This window comes from Nelumbo lutea, chromosome 2, assembly GCF_056320005.1.
Source record: "Nelumbo lutea isolate HS-2025 chromosome 2, American lotus-T2T, whole genome shotgun sequence".
Taxonomy (NCBI): Eukaryota; Viridiplantae; Streptophyta; class Magnoliopsida; order Proteales; family Nelumbonaceae; genus Nelumbo; species Nelumbo lutea.
This window is the reverse complement of record NC_142685.1, coordinates 85,577,147-85,587,958: the sequence shown is the minus strand read 5'-3', so window position 1 is coordinate 85,587,958 and position 10,812 is coordinate 85,577,147. Positions and strand designations below refer to the sequence as shown.

Here is a 10,812-nt window from a genome sequence, read left to right as displayed (position 1 = left end):
TTAAAGAGAGTCCAGATCCAAATATAAGATTTGGATTAGGAAACTCATAATGGGATTAGGAGAACCTCTCTTAAGGCTATAAATAGAGGAGAAGAGCGAACCCCAATTCACCAATCAGATTACTGATACAAGAGAGAAGACAGTTGCAGTTGGACTAATGCCATTTTCTGCTCTTGCCTTCTCCTGTTGCTGCCACCATTACCAGTTCGATCTCCACCTATAAGACCGATCAAGAAAGGTTCTTGATATCAGTTTTTGGAGAAAAACTAATCTAAAATCGTGCTCACTCGCCCTCCATCAGATTCTCGGTGAAAAATCAGGTTCTTGCTAAAGAACCACCCTATTGATTCTGCTCCACCCTACACTGTGTCATCTTCAGTGGGAACAGTCTTTGGTGATCTCCTTGGGCGTGAACACCTTCACTAGGAGTTACTACTACTCTGTATTAGGTATTTCCCTATCCCACCTTTTGGTTTTAGATCTAGTCTGGTTTAGGTTTCAAGATTGATCATTGAAAATACGGTTTTCTAAAATAGGGAATGTGATTCTCACATGGGAAAGAGAGAAATTTTTGAAAATTTGCCCAACCTACCTGCAGGGTTCGGCCATCTGTATGATGGATCTCTCATCCCTTTAGTGGTATCAAAGCCAGGTTCAAATCTAGAACCAAAATTGATCAGATCTGAAACTACGCAAATGGGCAGAAGGTGTTCTACCCGATTTGCGTAGATAAGAGATTTTTTGGGAAATCGGTTCCCAGATTAAAGGTGATTGATCTGAAATTAAATATTTTAAATTTGATTTATATTTAGAACTGTTTTTTATATTTATCTTGATTTATGGGTTGTTCGTACGGTGGAGATCGTAATCTTGAGTGGCGCAAGAAATCTGTGTTTTGCAATTCTTTTACATTCTGGTCTGTAATTATTTTTTTCTTATTTTCTAGACTGAATGTATAGGAATTTGATTTGATCTAATATTAATAGAAAATTAGGGTTTTTCTATTTTATTTCAATCAAGACCAAAGCTGATTGCGTAGAAGGAAGGATTTTCGTAGATTAGGGTTCGTCCATCTGCGATTTGCAGTTTGAGAAACTGCAAGCTGCGAACTAACCTCTATTTTGCAGGGTAGCAGGTCTACGAACAGCCCTTGTACTGATTCTTGAATGTCTTTTTATCAATAAGTTAATTTCATATCAATTATTGAATTAATTCTTGAATTAAAAATCAAACCCTAGACCCATTCAAACCCATTAAACTGCATAAAAGCTATATGGGCTGAACTTTTGATTGGATCAATTTTATCCCTACATGTGATGTATGGATGTGTGATGTGCAACGTTCATGGGCCATAAATACTTGGTCCATGCTGATACGATAGTGACTCTTACGCACATCATGGCTGAATGCACATCATTGCCATGGTGTCCTTAAGATCATTGGATGATTTCCTTTTGTGGTGGGCCCCACACCTCCCCTAAGAGGAACCGTGCAAAACCCTAGCCATTTAGGGCCCACCAAAATCTGGCTTTATGAAAGTCAGTGGGAGCCACTTTGGTTTGACCTAAATTAAACTAGGGTGTAACTTTTGTTCCCTCCTGAAATATGAGTGCATGTGATAGGGAGATTCATATGATGAACTCTCTAAAGGCCTTCCATCATTAGCATGAAGATGGGTCCTTCAGTAATGAGGAAACGCACCATAAAATTGGGTTGTCCATTTGTTGTTGGATCTATTGGAATGTATCATAAGATGATAGGGGCGTCATAGACCGATGTGGGAGGGGTCTATCTTAAAATGGAAGGCTCTCTCATGGTTCCTTGGTGTTCACGAATATGATGGATGAGCACTCATTAGATAGAAAGGTTTAACCTAAAATGGCAATGAACATTGTCTGACAGAGGCCAAAGGAAAAGCTCATAAGATGAGTGGATATGATCCTTCACAGAAAGGTGGGGGGGGTTATGCAGGTAAAATAGTTGGCTCCATGCACCCTATGTGATTTCCCACATTTCCAAAGACACAATTCGCAGTCTCCGTCACTGAGATAGGAGGAAAATCTCAGAGATGAACAATTGGTAATGGAACATAGATTAAAAGTCATATCTATGTGGATAACATGAATCAAATTAGGTTGTGGACTAATTTTTGCTTTTTATCATAAATGGCAAACGGACAATTCGCTAAACTGTTGGACGATAACAAACTTAAGGGCCCAAACTATGCTGACTGGTACCGTAACCTTATGCTAGTCCTCACTTTAGAGAAGTTGGACAAAGTAGATAAGAATCCTGCCCCAGAGCGTCCTGGTGATAGGGCTTCTGAGGCCTGTAGGAGGGACTACCAGGAATGGGAATAGAAAAATTCCCTAGCTCGTTGCTACATCATTGCCTCCTTGGATAATTCGACACCGCGCAGATGTCCAAGAACCAGCAGGTTCATGACCATTGTCTAAAGATGATGAGTTATGTTAATGAACTTAAGGCTCTTGGATCCTGGCTGGACCATGTGACCAAGGTAGATGCCATCCTAAATTCTCTACCTCCTTCCTTCAATTAGTTCATCATGAACTACAACATGAACAAGCTAAATGTTAGCATTCAGGAACTCAGCAATATGTTGTAGAGGGATGAAGAACTGATAAAGAATGATGGGCCCATTGCTATGCTTGTTGAAGCCAGCAAATCAGGCAAGAAGAAGAGGAAGGCAAAGAGAAATCCTTAGAAGAAAGCTACTAAGTCTAAGAAACAGAAGAAAAATAGAGCATCAAATGCTTGTCACTTTTGCAAGTAGACCGACCACTAAAAGAGGAACTGTCCTCAGTACCTGGAATCCAAGAGACAATGTAATTTCGAATCCTATGTCATGGAAACCAATTTATTGGTAACTTTTGCTTCTTAGTGTATTGACTCTATGGCTTCGACTCATGCGTGTAACTCACTGCAGGGGTTCAAGATAAGCAAGAGATTGAGTGACAGAAAAGTAACTCTTTACTTGGGGACTTCTGCAAGTGTTGTAGCTACAGCTATAGAAACTGTAAAGTTAATTTTTAGAGAATGAATTATTTTACTAAAAGATTGTCTTTATGTATAGAATTTAAGAAGAAATTTGATTTCTGTTTCAAAATTGTGTGTGGATGGATATTCTGTTCTTTCTAGTAATATGATTACTATCGAAAGAAATAATCAATTCATCGCATACGAAGAACTTGAGAATGGTTTCTATGCTCTCCATCTTTCTTTGAAAACTAACATAACTGAAACTACGTCGGATGACATCCCAAAGAAAAGAACTCGTGATACAGTTAATCCCACGTGCTTGTAACATTACCGACTTGGTCATATTAACATAGATCGTATCACGAGGTTGGTAAATGATGGTCATTTGGATTTTCTAGTTGTAGAAGATCTTCCAACTTATGAACATTGTCTTCAGGGTAAGATGACAAAACAACCATTTAATGGTAAGCCTGAAAGATGTACAGACATACTTGACCTTATACATACTGATGTATGTGGTCCCATGAGTGTTAGGACACGTAACCAGCACGTTTATTTTATAACATTCATCAATGATTACTCTCGGTATGGTTATGTGTACCTAATGAGACACAAGTATGAATCATTTGAAAAGTTCAAAGAGTTCAGACAAGAGGTCGAGAAGTAGTTAGGGAGAGAAATTAAAGCCCTTTGATCGGATCGAGGTGGCGAGTATCTCTCTAACGAATTCAATGACTACTTAAAGGTCAATGGGATAGTATCACAGCTAGTTCCTCTTGCTACACCACAACTAAATGGTATGTCAGAGATGAGGGACCGGACTTTATTGGATATGGTCCGATCACTTCTCGTACACTCAGAGCTGCCCACATTCTTTTGGGGTTACGCATTAGAGACTGCGATATACGTGCTGAACCAGGTTCCAACCAAATCAGGTCCAAAGACTCCCTATGAGCTTTGGACCGGAAAGAAACCAAGTGTAAGACACTTGAAGATTTGGGGTTGTCCGACACATGTTAAAAGAACGAGTGCGGACAAATTGGAATCCAAGACCAATCATTGCCAATTCGTAGGCTACCCCAAAGACTCTATGGGTTACCTACTCTATGACCTAGGAGAACAGAAGGTGTTCTGTAGTAGATATGCCTATTTCTTGGAAGATGATTACATCCTGAACAATCATCGCCAGGAAGTTGTTCGTGATGAGGAGAGCTCAGGGGTAGTGGGAGGTGTCGCACAAGTTCTAGGTAATGACCAACCTAGAAGATCTACCCAGGTTTCTAGGCCTCCAGTCCATTTCGGCTATGACTAGGATAGCTACTTGGTAGAATCCATGACTATTGAGGAGGATCTCGTGACTTATACGAAAACTATGTTGGACATAGATTCCTTGAAGTGGGTAGATGCCATGAGAGCTTAGATGGACTCAATGGAGACCAATGGAGTCTGGACTCTAGTTTATTTGTCCCCTAGGGTAAAAGCAATTGGTTGCAAATGGATCTATAAGAGGAAGAATGGCCCTGATGGTAAGGTTGAGACCTACAAGGCTCGTCTTGTGGCGAAAAGGGTACACTCAGAAAGAGGGAATTGATTATGAGGAAACCTTTTCACCGGTGGCCATGCTTAAATCCATTAGGATCCTGCTAGCTGTAGCAGCATACCATGACTACGAGATTTGGCAAATGGATGTCAAAATTGCATTCCTGAATGGAGATCTTAGTGAAGATATCTACATCTAGCAATCGCAAGGTTTCATAGCTGCAGGTCAGGAACACATGGTATGTAAGTTAAATATATCCATAACGAGATTTGGCAAATGGATGTCAAAATTGCATTCCTGAATGGAGATCTTAGTGAAGATATCTACATCTAGCAATCGCAAGGTTTCATAGCTGCAGGTCAGGAACACATGGTATGTAAGTTAAATATATCCATAACGAGATTTGGCAAATGGATGTCAAAATTGCATTCCTGAATGGAGATCTTAGTGAAGATATCTACATCTAGCAATCGCAAGGTTTCATAGCTGCAGGTCAGGTACACATGGTATGTAAGTTAAATATATCCATATATGGACTTAAACAAGTTTCTAGGAGTTGGAACATCCAGTTTGACTCTACTGTCAAATGGTTTGACTTTGAGAAAAACCCGAATGAGCCATGTTTTTACAGGAAATCCAGTGGGGATAAGGTTACGTTTTTGGTTATGTATGTAGATGACATTCTACTCATTGGGAATGATGTAGGAATGTTGACTACGATGAAAGTATGGCTTTCACAGCAATTCTCCATGAAAGATCTTAAAGAAGCCTCCTATATACTAAGTCTTTGACTCTATAGAGATAGATCGAAGAGGATAATAGGATTACCCCAATCTGCTTATATTGACAAGATAATCAAATATACAGCATGGAGAACTCCAAGAAAGGAAATGTTTCTTTCAGGCATGGAGTCACTCTCTCCAAGGGTATGTCTCCCAAGACACCCGATGAGATTGAGGGCATGAAGGATGCTCCCTACATGTATGTCATGCTGTGCACTCCTCCTGACATCGCTCAGGTAATGAGTGTGGTAAGTAAATTCCAGGCCAACCCAGGGCAGGAGTATTGGACTGTAGTGAAAAGCATACTAAAATACCTTCGAATGACAAAAGGGTTTTGTCTGGTATTTGATGGTAGTTCACTACAAATCCAAGGGTATACTGATGCCGACTTCTAATCAGATCCAGATGATAGAAAGTCTACATCTATGTATGTTTTCATGATAGGATTGTGAATTGTTTGTTGGAAAAGCAGCAAACAGGGGTCCACGGCGGATTCCACAACCTAAGTCGAATACATTGCCACAAGTGAAGCTTCCAAAGAAGTGGTATGGTTGACGAAATTCATTCATGAATTGAGAGTAGCTACATCTAGCACATTACCCATTCCAATATTGTCCCAAATACTGAAATTCTAACCATTGTCATTCTTTACGCATGCATCACTGAGCTAATCACTTCCCTGTAAGAGACTCCTCCACAACCACCACCCTCAAGTTTATACTATTCACTCTTTCATCCTATAGAAGAAAGGCTCGAGAAATAATCATCGTGAAGTAGATGTAGAGCTGATATTGTTAACAAGACTTGGTTGAACTGAGTAAGAGCTCTAAAACCTAATATACCCTTTAACTTTGACTTATAGGCTCAATTCTATCTGAAAATAAAAAAGGATACAAAGAATAAACTATGAGGTATCCCTTCCACCATCAGTCCTTCAATCGTCACACAACTTGTTAAGAAAACAAGTAGAGAGAGAGAGCCTCAACCCTTCTTCCACCACACTTGGTCTATAGGATTAGATGAAATGAAATAGAAAAAGCGAAGATATGCTGATATTGTTTCTCTCACTGCCAAGATTCCAGAAAGCCCATTGGGCCATAGCATTTAGCTCCCATGCTACAAATGTAATGGAATTTATAAGAAGAATTAACAAAGTATAAAAAAAAAATAATGGACAACAAAAAGACGCAATGTAAACGGTATACAAAGCTTGGGAGTTGATCCATTAGGCATTGGCGGGTGGCTTCTCTCTTAGTTCTAGAGCTTCCATTGATTACACCTGCTTGATTCTTAACTCACAAAACTTTTTCTTCTTCCTATGCAAAAAACCATAACCACCATATAAGATGCTAAGCATTTTTTTTTTTTGTGGCTCTGATGGTACACCGTTCGTTCTTATGACCGGCAAAAGGAACTTCAGTTTTGATGGCGATTATTGTTGTAGGGAAGTAGGGGAAGAAAAAACTTGAAAAGAATCAATACCTGAGATTGATCCCTAGTCGTCGGTGATCGTTGTTGGTCGCCACCGGTTGGAAGGAAGAGAGGAGTGGGAAGTGTCAAAAACTCTTTGACATTTTCAAAATAATGTAACGGCATATATAGGAGACGTCGTTTACTATAGCCTACACGCTTTAAGCGGTCACATGAATTTGGTCCATTTAGTGCCAAGAAAGGATGGGATGGCGTTTTTGCATCTAGTGTTTGTTTCCCGAGAAATAGTATGATCAAAAATCATTTTCTTGTGTTTGTTTTCTAAGAAAATTTAATAGGAAACATATTAAACTAAGTTTGTCATCCTTTCTCACCTTCTTCAATGACATTGCATGGTCGACCACATGAATGTGTAAATTTGTATATGGTACTTGCTTGCATTACATTATGTTTCTCATTTCATATAATGTAAGATAATCATAGCTACTAGTTTTCTCTTCCATTGATTCGTTGTTTGAAGCATTAGCTTGTGTGGAAGAGCACCCTTCCTCGGATTTAAGTTGAGTAGACTATTTGGTGTGGAAACTTTGCTTTGATACATTATGTTTCTTTATATGTGGTGTACGAGCAATAAATTGCTTCGCTAAATTAGTGTACCTGTGCGCTGCACTTTGCCCATTTAAAGTACACTCCAGGGCAACGACCTTTGAAGACAATATAATATTTGGCCATTAAAACTTGTTTAAATCCATTTAGTCTAAGAAACCACTCAACACATTCATCGACATTAAAACCTGTTGAAAACATGTTCAAATCCATTGAAAGCTTGCCAATGCACTTGGATCTAACTAGATAGTAAGCAAACTAAACATCTATTCACCTGTTCAAAACCTATTCATCCATGCAAGAAATTCATTCTTAGAACGAGTTATAACCTACAAATCATTCATTCAAGATCTAATAGATGAACACTTGCCAACCTGCCGACATAACATATCATAATAGATCAAGGAAACCTGTTTAAATTCAGCCATCCAATTAATCATTCTCTCATCTATGCATGAAAGCTATTGAATCCCATAAAATGAGATCTTAACCTGATAGTCACACAGTTCAACACTTGTTCAAATCAAGCATTTTAAGATAAGCAAGTGTTGGTCATGTTTTCCATCATTACAAATTTTCAATGATTCAGCTCCCAAAACATCAAGATTACTCCATCAATCAAACAAAGGTTTAGTTCAGAAGTGTTTCAAAATAAAAGAAAAGGTCCAATCATGTCATGTATAAGCTGTACAATGTTTCCGAAAAAAACATGTTTAGTCATGGCAAGTTTTAATTTTAGTCACTCAAGCCCAACTTCATGTCTAACCAGGCCTTCCTCAACCCCGGAGCCAATGCATAAAATGCTATTGCCTGGTTTTTAGATTCTGGCAAGTAGTCAATTGCCTTTATGAAAAATGTGGGGTTATGATCCCCCAAACAAAGTACATCATCATAAATATTCTCCTTCCTTAACAACTCAATCCCCATCTCAACAGTAGATTGTAGTGTCGCTGCAATCTCGTGGAGAATCTCTGTAACAACCAGCAACAGTAACACAACATAATCTCTATGATTACTAAATAAAAAAGAAAGAATAGACAATCCATAATCAATCCCCACAACTTGTAAACATAAGTGGTAAATAATTTGGAAAATAATCAATCCCCATAATAAATTAGAACAAGAATAGTCAATCCATACAATCCATAATAAACTCATGCCTGTTTGATTACAACATGAAGATTCCAAGATCAACATTATATAAACTGATTAAGTTACCAAGTTCAAAGAACAAGCATTCATGCAAGTTTATTCCAAATCAGTGAAATTATCATTATAAAGAAAAAACTTTAAAAACAAACAAGGGTAGTGAAATATTTGGGGAACAAGAATTAGAACAAGAATGCATTAATTTTGCATTCATGCAAGATTTTGAGATCAACATATATAGAAACTGATTAAGTTAACATTCATGCAAGTTTATTCCAAATCTGTGAAGTGTAAAAGAAAAAAACTAAAACAAAAACAGGGTAGCGAAAGAAAATATTAGATCTGAGATCACCTATTACCTGAAGCCAAAATCAAATGCTTTGTTGTTTGTGATTACCTAAAGCAAAAAAATCACAAAAAGCAACACAAAATCTCAAATCCAAGTTCAATCGAAACAAAAAAGTGTTTGAATCAAAAGATATATTACTATGTCAGGGAACAAAGTCCAGATCTAGAAGAACAACCATATTTCAAAATCGGGATCTGGAGATCGTGCGAATAAACTCAAATGACTATCCGGTTAGAAAGCTAGATCTGGTTCAATCATGTTAGATCTAAACCTACATTCGCTGGAAACGTTGATGGCAAGGTCTAGATGACCAAGGATGGATGGAGCCGGCGGTTAGATTTCAATGGCCACTCATCAAGCAGAACATGAGAAAAAACGGTATCAAAAAGAACGAGAATGAAGAGATAGTGTCGGAACTACACTTACTATCCAATGGGAATGCTGGAGATGTGACTGTTGGACGACAAGGGAGGTGACGATATCTGTGAGAGGGCTATCGACAAAATTTTCTTGCCTTTTTCCCTCTCATAGCAAGGTCTCACCAAATTACTGCGACTCCGCTTACCGATTTTTGGGAACCTGTGTCCCTGGTGTTTCCTTTCCTTTCTCGGGTTTTCATTTGAAACAAACACACGGAAAAAAGAATTCCTATTTGTTTATCGAAAGCCAAATGCACCATTAAGAATGCGTGGTGCGTCCTCCTTCTGCACAAATGGTGCACGTATAGGGAGTGACCCGACTGAAGCCGAACTCAGTTACCTACAACACACACCCTCCGTCTCCGTGCATTGGCAACATCTCCTTCTCCGTAATAATACTATGTTAGGAGGATGAAAAATTCCCCTTTTGTGGTTGTGATATTATGTGGGTGAATGTGGACTTGTCTATGTTTGTTTTATAATGTGGGCATGGAGGTGGTAGTCTCAAACAGAATGAACATTTTGTTGTAACTTTCATTTTGAATGGGGGTAAATATGGAATAACACATAAATGGTTGTGACTTCGTGTAATCGAGTGTTGTTTCTTTGTGTTGTGTGGTTTTCCCTCTTCTTATTGAACCGAACGAATGGCTCCACAACCACAACCTCCAGTCCTCGATTCAGGACTTTTGAAGACTGAAGTTGAGTCTTTTGACTGACGACTAAGGTGAGTTTTTTCTCTCTTACCTCTTCTTCCTTCCATTTTGGTGCATAGAGTTTTGAGTTTCCCTATCCCACAACTACTTCTTCATCTTCATTCTAGTTTTTATTTGTTTTCTTTTTCAGGTGAGAACTTGAAACAGAGTACCATCGTCACAAAACGTGAAGACGAACTAATGAAGAAAGAAGTGAGCACCTTGATTCAAGCCATTTTCAGGTGAGCAATTATAATAATGACACTTGGCAACTCACATAGTATTGTGATTATACTGTTGTCAACACTTGATTTTTGCTTGGTCCGTCGCCTAAAACCCAATTCACCCAAAGTTCCCGATTAGACCCTTTTGATCCTTTCGAAACACCTAAAAACCCAAGGAACCTAAATTGCAGCCCAAAAACCCTCAAATCCACTGCTAATCTTACCTGATACCTATGTGATGGCCCCGATCAACCCCCACATACACCTCAACCATTAGATAAGACACAACCATCAGACCCAAGACCTCCCAAAACGCCTACCTAAAGGGATGAGAGATCCATCATATGGATGATCGAACCCTGCAGGAAGGTTGGGTGAAATTTCAAAAATTTCTCTCTCTCCCATGTGGGAATCGCATTTCCTATTTTAGAATACTACATTTTCAAAGATCAATCTTGAAATCTAACCGGACCAGATCTTAAACCAAAAGGGAGTAGAGGGATATACCTGATACGGAGTAATAGTAAACCCCCAATGAAGGTCTTCACGCCCAAGGAGAAGAGCAAAGACTGCTTCCACCGAAGATGACACGGTGTGAGATGAAGCAGAATCAGCAG

General features: G+C 38.9%; 1 long non-coding RNA gene across 1 annotated transcript; it reads right to left on the bottom strand.

The window, feature by feature from the left end:
- Positions 1–7,873: 7,873 nt before the first annotated feature.
- Positions 7,874–9,727, bottom strand: LOC148871695 (uncharacterized). Its single transcript, XR_016107505.1, has 3 exons — positions 9,284–9,727; positions 8,868–8,905; positions 7,874–8,330 (listed from the first exon to the last, which is right to left on the bottom strand). It is a non-coding gene; the product is annotated as an uncharacterized LOC148871695 (long non-coding RNA).
- Positions 9,728–10,812: the final 1,085 nt, after the last annotated feature.